Raw genomic sequence first — 17,414 nt, forward strand, 5'->3', positions numbered from 1 at the left:
CGTAGTGTTCATTTTGTCGAGGGGCCATTTCTGGCTCCCTGAGACAATTCGCTAGTCACTTCAATTCCAAGGATGCTGAGATTCAAGCGCAGGAACCGTGGTGAGTCTCAGTGCCAGCTGCCCTCCGTGAAAACTTTCTGCCCTGATGTGCACTAAGTGGCCCAAGAGAGATTACGAGGTGCCTGAGCCAGGGAGCTGAGCTCCTTCCTCGAACTCCTCAGATGAAGCTGTGCACTTATCTGTCAAATCAAGGTTGCAGTGTGCTGGCAGGTCAGCATGTGGCTAAAGCTTGTCCTGCTGCTGTCTCACAGATAAGCAGAGGGCTTCATTCACCAAGCAGTTAATCTGGAGTGCTTTCACCAGCACTAAATCCATACTATTTATTTAAAGATTAAATTAATGGTTCTATGCAAATCTGCAAATTAGTTAATGACATAATTGCATCAAATGATAAGTATGGTGCTGCACAAAGCTGGGCAGGCAGACCATTTCAGGCCTGGGTTTCCTCATGCTGTGGCATTCAGACAGCTCCTCACCCAAGTGGAGCTGGGCTCTTTGCCTTTGCTGGGATGTGCGTGTGGCTGAGACAGGGCCTCATCCCCATCTCCCTCACCTGAGTGCTGCTGCATTACAAGGAATATTGCTTATAGCCATGCAGGGCATGCTGGAGATGCCTTCCGCGTTTGGCTCCTTATTTTGAGATAAGGGAAAATTGGCATCAATTGGTCCCTTTTTCCTCAAAAATCATATGCTCTGTAACTGCAAAAATTGGTCAGCAGTTGCAGAACTGATTTCAGCAACATTTTCTTGGAAGTGTCAAAGGTAAACACACACTTTTAGAGCACAGCCGCTGTGAACTGCTCATAGTGTTTCATCCTGGACTGAGATCTTCCCTTTCCAGCTCATGTAGTCAGAGCTGCCTTCCAGGAATGCAGGATGTGACCATCCAAACAGCTGTTTTGGATGAAACCCAAGAGCCACTTCGCTCAGGATCCAGTATCTGGCAGCAGCTGTTGCCTAGAGAAGAGCACCAGAAATAAGCCATTAGGCGATGATGCTTCCTTGGTGCACTCTCGTCGCCTGCCTGTGGTCTGCAGCTATGGGACCTCCTGAGGCAGAAGTGGCACTGAGGGACAAACTGGCTCTCATGCACATGCTATGCTATGCCCCATTTGTCTTCTGAAATAGCTTTATTATCTCCCTTTGCCCTTCCTGAAACCTTCCTTATCCCAGTAGATTTTAGTGGATTTATGTGATATTCCTGCTTCTTTCTTCTTGGGATGAAATCTCTCTCTCAAACATTTTAATTGTAGCATATGTGGGATACAGAAACCTTTTGAGGATTAGAGAACATTATAGGCAGTAGCCAGGTACCATTAACACTGGGATCAACCCATAACTCCCCAATGCAAAAAGGAATCATAATTCTCTTGTATGTTTTAGAAATTAGAATGATAGCAATTGTCTCATTCGGGCTGAAGGGGTGTGGTTCATAGATGCAGGAAAACACAAGAAGTTTGGCAACAGTCACTGAAGTTGACTAGTCCTTTACGGCTTCATGTGAACACCCTGGTTAGTGCTCAGCTCTCCTGAGCGATACAACTGCAAAGGTTTCTCACCTCGCCCCCACCTTTGCTTGGAAAAGTGGTTGCGTATGTCAGGATGAAAGGGCGAAGGGGCAAGTGATAGACTGGTAAAAGTGTGGAGTAAGGAAATAATAGCTACAACTTTTTGCATGGGGATACCCTAGACCTGCTAATGCCTGCAAGGCCAGTCCTTCTCCCCCTGCAGTTCTGCTTTCTGGATCAGCTTTACAGGCCCCCCCCCGCCCCCCCCTTCCCCTGGCCCCTGTTTATTGGCACAGGAACACCTCTGAGCAAACTAACCTTATTCTCTAGCCAATGTCCCGGTTCCTGTCTTCAAAGCAGAATTTCTAATCAGTTTTCGCTTCTGTCACTGATTCTACTGTGGCTCCTGGCTAATCACACAAACTGTTTTGTAACCTTGTCAGCTCTGTCCATGCTGATAGCGTTGCAGCCCTCACTTACTCATAGCCACTTCTCTAATGCCAAAGTCTATGTTTGAGCCCTGGTCTCCAAAACTGAAAGGTTAATCCTCCAAACCCTCCAGCACTCGCATCTTCTATTGAGAAACACCTTTTCTGGCCATTCTCCACTGTACTATCACAGTGCTGGGAAGAATGTAGAGAGATGCCCTTTTAAGATAATATGACATTAAACCTTAGGTCTAAATTCACTTTACATGATGCAGATTTTGTTACTGCTCCAGCAGAATTTTCCTATTGATTTCTCTGGAGCATCTCAAGGCATCCTCACTTCTTTGGCTTACAAAAGATTTCAGAATGGGGAAGAGTGGAAAGCTTTCTTGACCTTTCTGACCATTGCTCTCCTCTGAGCGTGCTCTCTCTAGGTAACTAGTCACTAGGACAAACTCATCTGGATAAAAGGTCACTTAAATTGTGTACACCACTTATACCATTCTAAATGATTGTGTTTTATTTGGGGACATCATCTGCTGGAGCAGGACATTGAAGGTTGGGTCGCTGGCCTTTGTCGCAAATTGACAGTCTCAATGGCCTTGTTTCCAAGAAAGGATGTCTTGGTGCTAAAGTGAACAGATTGTAAACCTGTGACACAGCAATTGCACGAATTTTTAAACTACCTTTTATTCTAGAAAGACAAACATTAACTACCTATCCAGCCCCTTTTTATCAGAATGGTTTCACAATTTCAATACAACACCGATTAAATAAAACTATTCCTTGGATGTAGGCCAATAACAAACTGGGCATGTGTATAGAAGAGTATTAAAATACCCAAACTGTGCCTGCCAAAGATCCGTATAGCACAGCATCTTTTCTCTGTTGGGAGCCAAAAATTAGACCTTTCAGGAAAAATAGAAGATCACTGTAAGCAGCTAGTGATACTTCCCTGCATCTTCTCCAGCCTCCAGCCTCCTGTGTCTCAGTCTTTGTAGTGCCAGATGTGGTTTCTATATATTTGGTAGTGTTGGCAAACTGCAATAAATAGTGCTGTCATTTCAAAAAGAGCCCTAAGACATTTCATAAAGAACTTCATTACTCTTTTGGGGACTCTTACAACCCCCTCCTCAACTGTCCAGAGTGTCTTGTTGACTTCAGTGGTAGAGAACACGATTTACCTTCCATAAGCAGATGCAGGGCAGAGAAGACAGTGCTGAGATTTGAACCTGCTGCTGTGGGTAGTGTTGTTGCTCAGCTGAGTAGGTCACCTCCTTGACAGAGAATTTAAAAAGCCATGCTGGAAATTAGCTATTCATCTTCGCTGTTAAGAGAGTCATGTTCATCTATGCAATGCAAGGAGATCTGGCAGAATCCTTAGAGGTCACATACAAAGTAAAGCTAGGATTGACTTTTTCCATTTCTGAAGGTGTTACAGGACAGAAACCAGAGGTCTAGAGGGGATAAAAGCACTGAGTGTATTAAACCTGTCCTCTGAAAAGAAAAACCCAGCAAGTGCTCTTCTTAGACATACCCTGCCTTTCTGTTCTCTTGCTTTTGGGTATATAGTGTGAGCATCAAATGGATTAAGGGAAAGACCCACTATCCTGCAAAGCTGAATATCTGTGCATATGTGACCAAAAGCATTTAGAGAGCACACATTTTCCTTTGAAATGTGGATATGCCCCAGAGTACTGGGCCACAGGTCTGTTCTGGTACAGCAATTTCTGTGTTTCCCTTCCTGCTGTTTGCCCATGGTCATGTTCTTTTGGATCTTCACACGGACCAAAGCAAGCTGCCTTTAAAGTCTCTGTAGTTAGTAGTTCTCCCCAGCATCACAAATTTAACTCTATACATAAGGAATGCAGGTTGCCTCTTCAAGCAGGATAAAGCTGCTGCATCCTTAATCTCACATTACACAGACGCCCATATCAAAATAAAGACATGTTTCCCTCTGTTCCTCCTCTTTCAACTTGTAGCGCAAGAGGCCAGCAATGAGGTTAGATCTTGGGGAACTTTAAAAGCCACCGTTTCCCTGGAGAGGGCCCCTGGATTTACAAACTCCAGGATTCACACAGCGACTGTTTAATTTCTAAAAAGTGTTAACTGAAATTTACTACAAATGCAATTTTATGCCAACACATTTTTTGTTGTTGTTGTTACTAAGGCAGCTATTCCATAGTTACTATTTTGGTTCCCATGACGACTGCATTGCTACCCGAGTTGGAGACGATAAAATTGCTATGTTGACAGATTCTGATTGACTGTTGATACTGGTTGGCAGAAGAAAGGAAGCCTTTCTGATAGGTTAATATGTATATTTTCAGGAAGAAAACAAAAAGGCACAAATTATTTTTTTGGTACAGTTAAATTTTACTAGCAGCAGAAATTAAAGTTCATATTAAAAGAATTGGCAGCCCAGAGGCTGCTGGGGAGGGAGGGAGGGAGGGAAGGAGGGAGAGGAGCACGAGATGATATCTGAATTTCCAGGGGCCTCTATACCTTGTTGCCTGTTGCCCATTTTAGACAAAGGTGGAAGAATGAATTGAGCTGAATTGTGCAGGAAACCCCAGCACTTTGGAGGATGATCTACTACCAACTTATTGGGACTATGTTGAATACTGGGCTTTTGTACGCTAAGAAGCCACAGCCAGAATATCAGAGGGATCTGAATATTGGCTGGTAGCCAGAGCAGTGGCTGGAGCAAGAGACCTTGGAAATACCAAGAGAAGGGAAACGGATCTTGGGTGGGAGGCTGGAGAGAAGCCGCAGCGGGAAGGTGACACTTGTCAAGTGTCCTCTTTTTGGCCACACTGCTGCTATGGGCCAGGTTGGTCCGCACTGCACTGGTCTCTCAAAGCGATGCAGATACTGTACAAGTGTGTTGAGGGAGTCTTTTGTGTCTGGCAGCTGTGGTGAAGAAATCCTGGCAGTTTTTTGATGCACGCAATTGTTCTGGAAGCCCTGAGAAGGTTTGTAGCGGGGCAGCTGCAGTCCCCAGTTAGCTAGGGACAGTCCTACAGCGGAGACTGCTCTCTGGCATGCTCCAAAAAGCTCTCCAGGCACAATTTTGTCACAGAGCTTAGACATTGCGTGTGACTCAAATTACTGTTCAGAAATTTGGGGATTGCCTGGATTGTGGCATTTTCCCCTCTCAAGTGTGATTATGGAAATTTACTTATTCTCAACATCAGAGTGGCCAAACAGATGGGAGGGATTTGGGCTCTGAACTGAGCCAGAAGAAAGGAGGCAAAGTATGCTCTGCGAGATGTGGCTTGCACAGGGAACTTGTCCCCCATTTTACGCTTAAAATTACCTGGTCATCACCAGGACCAGGATCATGCACCTAGAGTGCCTGCCTCGGAGCTATGGTGCACCCAGTGCACTAGCAAACATTTGGGCTATTGAAGAGCCCAGGTGCTCACAGCGACACCAGTGATGGGGCTGGTGACAAGGTCAGTGCCATCACATTAACAGCGAAATAGGAGAGGATGGAAGGATGGTGAGGAGAAAGGGAAGGGGAAGGGAAGGTGGAAAAGGTTGTTTACCTGAAGAACATCTTCCCGTGCATACAGTGCCTGGTGCAGCCAAGTTTTTGGTTCTTGCCTGGCACTCCTGGGTTCTACCACATTAAAAAAGAGTCAGGAAAAGGGTAGTCTCTCTGTGGCTGTTCCTCATGCTTCCCGGGTATGGTAACACTAGCTACTGCTGGCCTGTCACTCAGAAAACGTGCTCAGTGTTGATCCCAGTATTTACCAGCATCTTTCAGAGTTTGGAAATGACCATATTCCAACGTGCATTCAATGCCTGGCCTCCTTGTTCCTTACAAGGCAGAGTTTTGATTATTGTTCTATTTTCTTTTTTTGGTAAATGCTACAGTGCTTTGCTGCCTGCCGCTTCCAATCTCCTCCTAACGTCCCTGCAATCTCCTTGGCAGTGACTGTAATTTACTGTGAATTAACCTAGTCAACAGGGAGCTCCTAATGGCCATTCTACAGGTTCGCAGATTATCTTAAGCAACTGATATTTAGTGCAGAAAGAAGGAAAACTTCTAAAAGATTTAGTAAATGTCTTGAAAAGTCTATTGCAGAGCTTGGGGCTTTTTTTTTTTCCTTTTTTTTCCCCCCACTGCTGCTTGGCTTTACCCGCTCCAGGTAGAGACCAGTCTAGGCACATACCAAATCCTTGTGGAGAAAGGAGCGTGGAGAGAAAATGGAGGGAAGTGAACGTGCCAGAGCGGAGGAAAGATGCCAGTTCGTCTCTCGCAGAGCGTGGCAGCACAAAGAGGAGGTATATGTTGCCTACTGAGGCTCCCCCTGCACAAAGATGCCTTGTTGTTCTTTATCTTGCTCATGTTACTTAACAGCAGGGCTGGTTTGTACAAACCCAGATTAGAGCAGATAAGAAAATGAAGCTCTGAATTATTCAGCGGAGGAGGGAGGACGTGGCTGGGGTTCCTGGATAAAGCTATGGCCTCCAATGGAGCTGCCTGTCCCTTGGGTTTTATATCTAAATCTATTTGCTCTGCTTAAACCTGTTTTCTGGTTGTGGAAGAATTAAGATGATGATTTATTTTTTTTACAAAGAGGCCCCTTTCATAGCAGCTGCAGAAAATGGGAGTAAAAAGGACCTCACGAGATCTGCTGGTCCATCCTCCTACCCCAGCAGGGTTTGTTAGAGCTGGATCTCTCCCAGCAGACACGTACCCACACCAGAAACTCCCCAGGCAAGGTGAGCGGTGCCAATGTGTCCCTCTGGTGTTTCCCCTTCTGAGGCTCGTGGCCCTGAGCCCCCTGTCAAAGCCCCCTTAAATCCTTTTCTGTTGGACCTCCCAGGCCTCCCAAACCCTGTTTTGGGAGCTGCTGTAGTTCAGGGAAAACACTTGCTGCTCATCCCTTGTTTTAGTTAGGTTGGAGACTATTTGTTCAGTACATCTCGGAGCTGGGTTTGGCAGGGCAGCAGGAAAGACAGGGGGTTTGGACAACACTTGCCCAGAAGAGGGTCTTTCATCTCTTGTATGTCTCTGCTGGTGCTTCGGAAAGAGAGGCAGCGATGCAGAATAGACTGGGGGGTTCTCCTCTTTGCTTTGCTGCTCTTGGTCCCCCCCCAGTCAGTGTGGGATAATTACTGTTGTGGTGCCAAACCAGAGCACTCTCTGCAATAGCTAATTACCAGCACTGCTGCTTTCTCTGGGGGCTGCTGCTCTATGAGTCTTCCCAAACAGTAAGCACGACTTCTTCCATCTCCACACTAGTTAGGCAACACGGTGATTGTAGGTGTCCTGATCTCTCAGAGAAGCCTTTCCTGCTCCTAGGACTGGGAACATCATCTACAAGCCCCGTACGGCCACGGCAGACAAAGCTTTCAACTGTTGTTTTCACTGCTGTTATTTTACATGGGGTAGCTTGGATTGCCTGGATTACTTTTAATACGACTACACCCATCTAGGGAGGAACAGAAATCCAGAGACAACAGAGACCTGCTGCTGCTGTGCTTGCTGGCAGGGTGTAATTACTTCATAAGTTTCCTTTGCTCACAAAGCTGACTTAAGAGATTCCTGCTCTCGTACCACATTTTGCAGCCCCCTCACTGATTGTAGGGCTGTGCTGTGCGTTGATAAGAAGATGGAGGTTAGCTTCTCCAGCCCTTTTCTGGAAGGATTATTTTTAACCTGTGTCTTTTTATTTGTTGCTGAACGCACCATATTGTGCAACTACCCCTTCAATAGCAAGGGAATCGATTCTGGTCCCGGTCAGATGAAAGGGTGTTCAGTGCTTTGATGCTTCTTCGGATGCTAAATGCTGGACTGGCACCCCTGTTCAGAAATGCTGTGCCAGGGGCAGAAAGGGACAGTCCTGATCGCCTGTCCCTCAGCTGTACTTTCCGCTGCTCGTGCGCGAAGCTCATCGCCCATCTTGGGCTACGACCTTAACCGATCTCCCCAGCTGCAGAATGACTGACCTAGCAGAGACCTGACCAAGAAACCTGCCTGTGGAAATTTGAGGCTTTTTGGCAAGTAACCATAGTGCTCATGCAATTTAGGATGTACTTTTAGGGGCATGGTTAAACATTACCCAAGTTCATTGCTTTTGGACTCTCGATGCTTCCTTTAAAAGGAAGGATCAGTCCCACCTTCCTGGCATGCAGTGCCATCTTTCTTACACTGCTGTGACTGTTTCCCTCCAGGAGCAGCCGCCCTTCCCTTTTCAGCACAGCGACCGATTCCTGTACCCAGGTTTGTTGAAGTCCCTTTAGGATCAGAGACAGTTACAATGTCTGAAACTCTTGTTATTACAGAGGCAGCCCCCAGCAAAGCCTGATATTCCTCAGACTCCCTCCAATTCAAAGTTTACTGTATGGCCTCCAAATTCCTGTGTGAGGAAACTGCTCTCAGCACCATCATCCATCTCCTTTTTGACATTGGAAGTCAGGCCAGGGCTTAATGGGTTGAAACACAATTCCTGCTCTCCAGCATCAGCTCTTCAGGGCCTGTTAGAGCCCTCAATCCACACATTGGAAAAGCATTGGCTTTCACTGCTTTTTTTCTTCCTCATCAGACACAAATTAATGACCTTCAAGCAGTGCAGTGATACCGCCTTGAGCCCCCTACTCAGCCAAGCCACTTTGCTCTCAGGTGCAGAGCGCATCGGATACAAACATTTTTGAGGTTCCTGGGGGATATCATGTTTGCCAGGAGCCAGGCTCTGAGCTCTCCCTAAGCACTCTGGCTGAATTACCCCATTGATTAATAGTACAACTTGCGGTCCTCTTGTTCCTTGCAAATAGGAGCTTGAGCCCCCGCCATTTAACAGGAGCGTGGGATATGCGAAAAGCTGAAATGTCAGCACATCACAGCAGCCATTAATCATAAAGCTGCGATAAAAAAAAAAAATAAGCAAACAAGAAAAAGGAATTATCAGAAATATCAAGGAGCCAATTTAATTGAGGCAAATACATGCGTGGCGGCTGCTTTTTAACTTTACCCACATCTCAATTAGACAGGGTTGGAGTTCTCTTTGTTTCTGCTTTTGAAAAGTCTAAAACTCCGCAGGTTTGATCAATGGCGAGGGACAGAGAGGAAATGAGCAGGAGACGAAAGGGCCGAGTTTCCCTAGAAGCTGTCATGGTAATTTATGGCCCTGGCTGATAAAACTTTTAACCAGTCAAATATGAGCTAGGAAACAGTGAAAGCAAAGCAAGACTTGGAGGAATGATCCCAACCAGAGAAGTCTTCTGAGAAGCACAACCTGGCATGAGCAGCTGCTTGCCTGGGAGCTCGGGAAGAGTCACTCTTGACTCCTGCTCATCCCTTGGCTCACTGCAGACAGGTCTTGCTCTGGAAGAGCCAAGTGCTGTGATTTTTTTTTTGTCAGGTCTGCTTCAGCTGGTGACAGCAATCTTTCTGCTTGGGATTTGTTGGCCAAGGTGGCTGGAGGGAGATGTGACCCATCTCAGCAAGAGGAAGTTATAGGAGGAAGACAAGCACATGGCGTCACTCAGGGCTGTGCTTCTGGCCTGTCCTACAAAGTAAGCAGCACCGATCTGCATCAGCACCCCACTAGGGGAAATGTAGCTGCTGTGGGAAATGGCACTGGTATTTTGGTGTGTCTGTGTTTGCAGGGAACAGCCACTCTGCCCTTTGAATCTATGCTCAACAAAAGAGTCAGCAAGACCTGGAGGAACTGTACAGCTAGTGATATCTTTAATCCCTGGCAAATGCCACAGCTTTTCTCCCTAGGACAAAGAGTACCAGTGTCCTGGACCAATTCTAACTCACTCACTTCATTTAGCTGTTTTCACATGTTCTGGCTGGAAAATGTGCAGTGCTCGAATAGCTGCTGAACTGTGTCTGACCTCTCTCTTTGAAGAGAATTGTGTGATGGTGAGGAGCAATGGATGTTCGCAGAACAAGAAGACCACCAGTTGGACACCAGGAAGCTGCTTCTGTAGGGGGAGCCTGAAGCCAACTATCAATTTGTTTTGAAGCAGAAATCCATGAGAGGAGAGAGTTAATGGGGTCTCCTCGTTTGTTACGTACACCATTGACATTCACATGGTCCTGTCTTTCACCCCAAATGCTGTGCCCCCAGTGACAGTAACTCTGTGGTGAGAGGACATTAGTGCAAAGCATTGGCCAGTGTGTTTGCACTTTGCACATCTCTTTAATGCACCGGAGACCTCAGACAAAGCCTCCTTTTTGGCTGGAGGCTGCCTCCTACAAACTTCATGTCTTTTCACCCTTGCTGGGTTGGGAAACTCCCTTCTCCCCTCTTTTCTCTTTCAACATCCCAGAAACACGTACCTGACTTTTTCACGATGCTCCAAGGGAAGGGCAATCATCAGGTGAAAGCTGATTCCACTTTGCCCACCTACTGGTTTTCCCAGCATTTTCAGAGTCCCACAGGGAACTAGATGGGCAGGAGGTACCACAACCAGAGCAAAGGCACAAGGATCAGAAAGGTTGTCCCTCCTCCAGTCCTCAAAGCACCTCTGTGGGGGGGTTTGGGACATGCCAGCATTCAGCCACTGGCCTGGTGCAGGTCCCAGGGTTTCATTCAGCACAATTTCTTCAAGCTAGAAAGTTTCTCTGGAGCGCAGTGTGGGTCCGAGGGATAGGGCACTGCTACCCTCCTCTTCCCATATTAATTTCTTTGGAGGATAAATACATAGAGCAACTTGGGAGCCTTTGTGGATCTTGGTCATAAAACCAAAATGCCTCCTAGCTGTGCTGGTCCATCCGTCAGCAGTGAGAGGAGAGGCTGCATAGACACCCTGACAGAAAAAGATGGTTTTTATGGAGGCTGACAGTTGTTAGGGAAACCTGTTGCTGTGCAGTTGCTGTTCTCTGACTCTTGGCAGCTGCCCTACCTCCTCCTCCTCCTCCAAGCCCAGGAGTCACAGCTATCACTTTGCACCCATAGATGTAGCAGAGGAGGTCATAGGGGAGCGCTGCCCATGGCGGTGGCTACCTCCATGTAAGCTGGGTATACACCAAAACCACAGTCATCTTCCCAGTTTTAACAGGGGAGGTGATCAGCCTTGCTGCCTGTGGCATTTGTCAGGGGTTAAAAAAGTAGAACTATACCGTTGCTCGCAGTCCTGTTCATCTTACAACACGTTCTCTTTTCAGTTGGAAAAACACTGGCGTCCCTCCCCAAATTATCCAACATTTGAGCTGACATTTGATCCAACACAGTTAATACATAAATCCTAGCATGACTGGCAGCTACAGATGGGTGAACCAAGAAATTGCTTGACATATTTGCTTACACTGCGTATGAAACTGGTTATCTTGTACAGGAAGGATAACTCTAAATTATCAATAATCCACTGGATCTTGGCGGTACTCGAAACAAATTTGAAAAGATTTGCCAAAACTCAGGGATATCCATGCGTATATACATACAGATTTATACATATATACAGTGTCACGGAAGGTATTACCTGCATGCTGCCTATTTCTCTCGCAAGCCTAGACCCACATTAATTCAGCCATGTGTGACCTCTTTGAGCATTCATATCCCTGAGAGCTATCCACAGCCATGAGCTGGTAGAGGGTTATTTCTCAAACGCGCCTGTCAAGGTCACGTTTCCCTCCCTGCCCTCCTACTTCCCTCCCTCCTCGACCGTGGGATTTCTCATTCTCTCCCCCTTCTCAGGTACCTTGCTCAAACCCTTGGCGGGGCCAGTGCTGTTCTGTGCTGTAGAGGAACATTTTGGACCTGATTCTCATTTACACTACAACAGATTTTACAGCACTTTGGCAGTGGAAAGAAACCATGAGATGAATATAGATCACTCCAATTTAAAGCTTCTTTATATTATATAAGGGAACACCATGAAAATGGAAATTGGGTCCCCTATTTTTAAAGCCTGTCAGCAGGTGTCTATAAAACTAGGAAAGATACTTTTATTGCCTGGGCAATGGGAAATTATTTCCTTCCCTGCGTTCCTCTTGGTTGTGCTGTGGGCCAGGTAAGGAGCAAAGTGCCCCAAAAGAGACCTCTGAGTGGCAAATTTCAGGGCAAGCCTGGATGCTACCTACCTGTCAGAGGATGGGATCCATGTTTAGGGGATGTTAGTGGGCTCAGTCCTGATGGGAAAGGCAGGTGCAGTAGCCATGATTTGCACCCAATGTCCACCAGCCTTTCCACGTGGGCAAGGACGGGCCAGGCCAAGGAAAGAGCTGATTCACTGCTACAGCTCATCACATCTTGGCTTTTCTGATCACCCCCATCCCCACTTCCCATCCCTGCTGACTACCATGCAGCATGTGGTGCCAGCAGCTGCGGCTGCCCAGAAGTGAAGCATCTCCACCAAGCATCCCCCCCTCACTGGCAGCGATCCCCAGGGACTAGCACACTGATGCTCTGCAGTGTGGTGGTGGCAGGCTGTGGAGTCAACTCTGCTCCGCAGGACAGGCCCCCTCCACTTTGCCTCGCTGTCCTCTCTCTCCCTCTGAAACAGGATTTCTGCTGTCCCTCCTTGTTCAGTGGCCTTTGCTGACTGTCCTCTGGATTTTATTAACCCAAGCACTGAAGCGAACCTGGGAAAGCTGCATGGCAGTGAGGGCTATCTGACTGCCTCGTTGCTCCCTGCAGGAACCTGAATGTGACCCATGAGTACTGTTCCCCTCTTGGGGGGATGGAGATTTATTTTGTTCTTCATGTCTCTGGTAGTGGGAAGTCTGGGCTTGGAGACTGATTTCCTGTAGCTCCTCAGTGAAGGGTGTAGGGCAAACTGCAGGGGAAGAGGTCTTCATCCACCTCCATCCAGCGCTGCTCCCAGCGGCGTGTGTGGGTTTCTGTATGTGGGGCTGACTCAGGGACTGGAGGGCAATTCGTGCAGCCCATAAACAGAGCGAGCTGATAGAGAATGTGACAGGTGGACAGAGATGCAGAGGATGGGAAACTGCTAACCCGAACAAGGCCAATAATCTGTTTCCTAAAGTTGCGGGTGCCATCATGGGCGAGGAGCAGGGAGAAATAATTTAAACCATTCAATGACATTGCTGTGTCTTCACTTAAGGGAAGGAAAAAAGTGAGCTTTCTGGTACAGAGAGCTCTGTGAAACCCCTCCAGCATGCAGGAAGGTGGTGAAGCAAAGCAAAGAACAGCTGGAAATGTGATAGGAGATCAACTATGTGGCAATGCCATGATATTGCTAGATGGCTTGCTTTTACCTGCAATACTGTACTCAGCCTTGGAGATCTGTCTAGAAAAGGTGTAGGAGAAGTAAAAGGAACTGGCAACCAGACAGAAAAAACTTGGGAAGGGGGTGGAAAATACTGGATCTTTTTATTAAACAGAGGACATAAATAACAAGGGACATGGTAGACGAGTAAAACAATAGATCGGTTAGACAAGGTATACTGGATGCTCTTAATTACTTTCTTTCTCAGAGATGAGTCATGACATTGAAAAACTGCACATAAAAAGCTAGAAGATTATTTTTGTGTAATACATAGCTCCAGGTCTGTGGAACTCCTTGCTGTCAGAAATTAATGTGTCCAAAAACCAGAATGGGACCAAAATAAAAAATTAAGCATGAATATGGATAATGGAAATACCCTTAATTTTATAAGATGAACTATCAATCCCCATGCTTCATGGCAGAAGCCAGTTTCTATGAGATGGGTGGTGGAGGAAGTTTCCCCCAGGGACACTTGCTTTTATAAATTTATGTTGCAGAGTTTTTTTCATTGTCCTCTGGAAGTCCCGGTAAGGATGAGACCACAGCACCAGTTCAAGGTCCTGCTCATCCCCATGTTTCAAGTCAGAGGCCCAAGTGTGAGAGTCTCCAGAGCCCATGGTGACAGATCCAGATCCATCCTTCCTTCCTTCCTTCCTTTCCTCCTTCCTTCCTTCCTTCCTTCCTTCCTTCCTTCCTTCCTTCCTTCCTTCCTTCCTTCCTCTGGATTTCCCAGCTGGACAGGGGACTCTGCACACACCGGCCATGCAAGCAGAGGAAGGTGTCTCCCAGTCATGATGATGAATAGCCATAGGTGCAATCACTTTGGCAACTCCAAGCTCATCCCTCTACCATTAACAAGGTAGTTACCCCTCACCTAGGACATGACTGGTGGGCAGCGCAAAGCAGGATTTGGCCTGCGTAATGTAACATTTATTCCACAGGCTTTGAGCTTGTGCAGACCTTGTGGGGGCTACCATAGGGGAGTGCAGTGCCCTCTCTGTTATGCTGAGGCTGTCAAGAATCCACTCAAGCGATGTAGTCAAGTTTATTGGAAAATCAGTGGAGGAAATCAGCTCGTGGATCGTCTTTAAAGGCAGATGAGCCTCATTCCCCTTCTCCCTCTTCTACTGTTGGAAAAGGAAACTGGCAGCGCTGGGGGCTGGGGCAAGGGTCCATTTCCCGGTCGGGCTGCTGACTTGCAAGCAAGCCTGTCCTCCTGTCCTCCCCTTGGGCTCCCCATCTGTGGAGCAGAGATATTTACTTGCCAGTGAGCGCAGTTCTCCGAGCGAAAAAAGCTGTCGAGCCATGGAGCTCATGCCCCTGATTCTGGGCGAGCAGGCAGGTGGCAGCTGGCCAGCAAACTTACAGAGACCGCTGGAAATGGCCCAGCCCAAAAGCCTGACTGGCTGCAGGCTGAAGTCTTCACAGCTCTCGACTGGAGGTTAGAGGAGCCGAATTACTGTAAAAGCCAGGACCAGTGTCTAGCGCAGTGCCTCCAAAACCTCCAGGGCTTCTTCTGGGAATAGCTGCATGGGCAGACCTGCCGGGTGCCCTGCAAAGCCATGGACGGTGCAGCAGTTTGGGCTGGGGTCCACATCCGTGGCCAGGGTCCGACATCCCAGCCCTGAGCTGGGGAGGGACCTCCCCGGCCAAAGGCAGTGGCCACGGCTCTCCCCTCCTCCTGCAGCAGCATAGCATCACGGCTTGGACGGAGTCGCTCCTGATGTCCCCCTCCAGCACCAAGAGGGCGAGCGGGGCTACTGGGGGGCTGCCCTCATCCAAGAGGCCGAGGCGAGCAGCAAGCGGGCATGTAGTGCGCCGTGCCTGGCCTGACCAGGGTTATTGCGGAGCGGTGGGCGGTTATTATTCCATCACCTGCGTGGCTCCAGCTCAGTGGCTCATTAGCAGGTAGGATATATTAGTAACTGTCAAACAATTAGAGAGCTACCTTGTTGGGTGAATGGATGAAAACATATTAACTCCCACAAAAGGGGGAGAGGCAGTGATTAGCTGGTGAGATGACAATATGAAATGTTAGAGGCACAGACAGTAAGCACAACTGTTCATTATTATATTAACAGCTTTAATTTTCTGCCTTTAAACACCAGTTTCCTGTCAGTTCAATTAGATTGTGTGTGTGTGTTTAATTTAGATCAATATACTGCTGCGTCTGGAGTTTTGCTCACGCATCCTCTGCAAGGCAAGAAGCGGACCAGCCAGCAGGAGCATCTTTTCTTATTGTCCTTGAGGTGAAAGGCAGTTTGTGAAGAGGGTATTTAGGTGATGCATGTCCCCATGTTAGGTGAGTGTAACCTGCAGTGACTTGTGAAATTCCCGCAGAGTAGGGTGGAGAAGAGGTGACGGCACAGGAAGATCTTGAAGAGGCAGCCAGAATAAACAGCACATTGTAATATTTTTAGCAAATTATCTTATAGACCGCAGAAAATAAAGGGAGGAAGAGGGGGCGGGAAACAGAGTCTCATGCCAGGAATGACTGAAGGCCTGATTCTGATCGTGGTGACACCACTCTGAGTCTGAAGTTGCTCAGATGATGTTAATGCTGCCTTGATGCCTGCAAAAGTGAGATCAGGATTTGGGCTGGATGCTCAGTGCCAGAGAACAGCGCATTTAGGAATGGAATTTCCCTGGTTTCTCCTGTATGAGCAAGTAACAGTATATTGACCTGCTAGGCAAGAGGCAGGGAAGCCCAAGAGAGCAGGGCTTCCTGCACTGATTTCAACCTGGATTTGCCTAATGTCAAGGGATTTTCACCTTGCCTGGTGCCGAGTCCCTGCATGTCTCTCCTGCTCATCCTTCCTGCTCTGCAGACACAAGAGTGCCCTTTCTGGTTACTGGGGCAGGATGATACACAGCTTTCACCAGTATTTGAACCTTGCTGAGTGCTCATGACAGGGCGACACTAAAACAGAGACTCCTGTGCACTTTACCCCTCTTTCAGATTTGGCCCAGGATTTCTGTACCTAGTTGCTCTGTACATTACTCAGGGTATTTTTCTCCTGCTGAAGTCAATGGGCTAATACAGTATGACTCAAGAAGCTTTCTTTTGTGTAGCTAGTCACGTTCTTTTGCTTTATTGCCCTTTATAGCTCTGATCTCTGCAAGATCTTCCTCATCCTGCTGATACTCCTGGATCATCAAGTTTTCTCCGTGAGCTCAAATGTTTTACATTGGTTTCTCATCTACTTTAGTCCCGGCCCCTGGAAGCTCTGCTGCTCCATCCTCATCTCCTGGACAGGGAGGAAACTCTCTGCTGTGGGGGGACTCTGACCTCCAAGCCCTCCATTTCCGACCCAGTCTGCTGTCCCCACCCTGGAGAGAGGGATGAACCTCTGAGGAGAGATTCCTTTCCCCTCCTTCCTGATTCTCTTAGAAGAGGCTTCCAGGCATAAGAGGAGATGGTGTCCTGTCAGCCATGCATCTCCAAGAAGTCCAGCGTGAGAATAATTGAACAAGGGATCCCAGACCAGGGGAGGTGGGAAAGGGTGACCCACTAACCTTGCCAGGAAACATGAGCAACACTGCTGCAGCACCCTCCCTGGCACATAGCACATACCGAGGGGATGCCAGAAAGACTTTGCCTGCCATGGAGGTGTGCAGAAATGGCAGCGCTGGGGCTGGCACTTGCCCAGCAACTCCAGGCAAATGTGGCAAGGAGTGCAAGCAGGAGCCCCAGTGCTTGAGGCTGAGTACCAAAACCTGGATGTTGGGCCTAAGATGAAAGCCTGGGGTCCCTAGAAATGTAATAGCCATCATGCATTATGGAGCACAGGAACTGTCATGTTAGATTAAACAAATGGTTCGTCTAGCTCAGAGCTAGACTCCCTGGCACTGGTCAGCAGCACAAATTCAGTCTGCAGAAATGGCCAGAACAAAGTGCTGGGCCAGTATCCAGAGCTGGGCAGTGATCTGATTTTCAGTTTCTGAATATTTGGTTGATATTCTGATGTCATATATCATCTAAAAAGCTCTTCCTTATTCCCACCTCTAGGACCTACAACTCCTCCTCCTCCATTTCCCTGAGATATCAGCAATTATGAGGAAATATAAGCACCTGAAGGCTGCATCAGAAGGAAGAGCCAAGAGGCTGATAACACTCTCTGCTCAGGGAGTGGTGTTTGGTGCCAGCTTTTACCTGACTTATGGTGGAGCTGACTTTCCTTACTATCCAGTTTAGGGAAATTTAGATGCAGGGTTTAATCTC

This window comes from Gymnogyps californianus, chromosome 3 (genome assembly GCF_018139145.2).
Source record: "Gymnogyps californianus isolate 813 chromosome 3, ASM1813914v2, whole genome shotgun sequence".
NCBI lineage: Eukaryota > Metazoa > Chordata > Aves > Accipitriformes > Cathartidae > Gymnogyps > Gymnogyps californianus.